This window comes from Lucilia cuprina, chromosome 4 (genome assembly GCF_022045245.1).
Source record: "Lucilia cuprina isolate Lc7/37 chromosome 4, ASM2204524v1, whole genome shotgun sequence".
NCBI lineage: Eukaryota > Metazoa > Arthropoda > Insecta > Diptera > Calliphoridae > Lucilia > Lucilia cuprina.
In genome coordinates, this window is record NC_060952.1 from 90298392 (window position 1) to 90300554 (window position 2163).

Here is a 2163-nt window from a genome sequence, read left to right on the forward strand (position 1 = left end):
GTCTATAGTCTAGTCTATAGTCTAGTCTATAGTCTAGTCTATAGTCTAGTCTATAGTCTAGTCTATAGTCAAGTCTATAGTCAAGTCTATAGTCTAGTCTATAGTCAAATCTATAGTCTAACTTATAATCTAATCTAGTTTATAATCTAATCTATAGTATAGGCTGTATGGATTTCATAAACTTAAGATAAACATAAATTTAAATTTAAAAAATTTAAATGTATTTTAATAATTTTTAAATTTATTTCAATATATTTCCATTATCCGCAGATTTTACTTCTTATCGTTTTATTTTTATGCTTATTTATTATTACTTACTTTTTATTAATATCTTCTGGGTCATAATTAAATTACTTCTTTAGTAAATTTAATATTGTCTTTATATTGTCAGCAGTTTCACATAAAAAAAAACTCTTCATATTTCATGCACATATTTTAAATCTTAATTTATTTATTTCTGTAAATTAAATTAAAATAGTTAGAATAGAAAATGTCATTAAGAGAAAAAAGTATAACATAAATATTATTTTTTTATACTTTTTTTTACTTCTTGTATTTTAATGTATAATTTTCATAGTTCATAGAATACTAAAGAGCAAAATCTGCTAAAAACATTTTTATGGTATTTTCTTTTTTCTTATGTTTGGATAGATGGATGTTGGAATGTAAATAAAGTTTAGATGAAGGTAGTTTTTGTAAAATTTTCTTACTTATCAATATAACGGGAATTGAGTTAGTTATAATAAAATATTGTAAAGTTATGTTTACAGAATGTTATCACAAGAATTTTATGTTTCAAAATTAGTTTAAAATTTACTGAACATATGCGTATGATCGATATTTATTTCATGTATAAATTAGAAATTAAGTATACGCACTAGAGTCGGCAATAAAAACCTAAATTTTAAAATTTTAAAATATTTAAGAAAACGCATTTTGGTTTAAAAAAATACTTTATTATTTAATATAAGCGTAAAATATTGTTTTTGTTTTTCCATTTTCTCTTTTAAAGCAAAAAGTATAACTGAACTTAATTACTATTTGAAACTGTGTCAATTCAATGTTAATTAGTTTTATGAAAAACACAAATTTATAAACAAATAATGATTGAATAAAAATGGCAAGCACGAATGTAAAAAAAGGATCAAGTGAATTTTCCTCATAAATAACGGAAAAAATTCCATTTTTGTGATAAATGGAATTTATGAAGAAAAAAATAAGTTATTTTTATAATATGTACCATATGTATATACATATGTACCATATGCATTTACAATCAAAATAACATAAATTTCCATATAATCCATATATAAGTTTTTTACAATGAAAAAAAAAATAAATTAAACTAAAAGAAATATTTAGTAATTTTCTCTTAAACATAATTCAAGTAAAGTTTTTCTTATTAAAATCTATTAATATTTAATAAAACTTAAGTAATAAAATATCATTTAAGGTAATTCATATTAATAGTTAAACTTTAACTCTAAACTAATAGAAAACACTTCTAAATTAATTCTTAACTGAGCATAAGTTTTAGCTTAAATATATATTTTTTTATACAAAACTTCAAATCTTGTAGCTTAAATAACTAAATAAGTAGAAAAAAACTTTCCCATTTGTTATCCAAAAACAATTTTTATCTTTTTCCCTGGTAATTTTTTTCTGGATTATGAAGGACAAACTTTTGTAGAAACATTGACAAACTTAAGATTCAATCGACTACCCAAAGGGATTTTCATTTCAACAACTTTTTAAGGACAATTTCATTGTTGATTTTTTCTCATCTTTTGTTGAGCCAAAACTAGAATAAACTTCGTTTATTTTTCATTCTTTTCTTCTTTTTCCAATAAGGCATATTAGATTTGTCATTGCGTTTAAAAATTAAGAAAATATTTGTAAAAAAAAAAACCAAACAAAAATATGAATTTTGAAAAAAAGTAAAACCAATTTCAACAAAAAATTAAGGTGCAACTTTTTCAAACAAAACTATGAACTTTAGTAATAAAAATCAGTCATTAGTCTAGTATATAGTCTTGTCTGTAGTCTATTCTATATTCTAGTCTATAGTCTAGTCCAGTCTATAGTCTAGTCTATAGTCTAGTCTATAGTCTAGTCTATAGTCTAGTCTATAGTCTAGTCTATAGTCTAGTCTATAGTCTAGTC

At 22.0% G+C, this 2163-nt stretch overlaps 1 protein-coding gene across 4 annotated transcripts in view; it reads right to left on the minus strand.

Moving 5' to 3' along the window:
* The window catches only part of LOC111685298, a 114134-nt gene that overhangs the window by 16730 nt on the left and 95241 nt on the right, over nt 1-2163 (minus strand). The gene's annotated exons all lie outside the window — the stretch shown is intronic.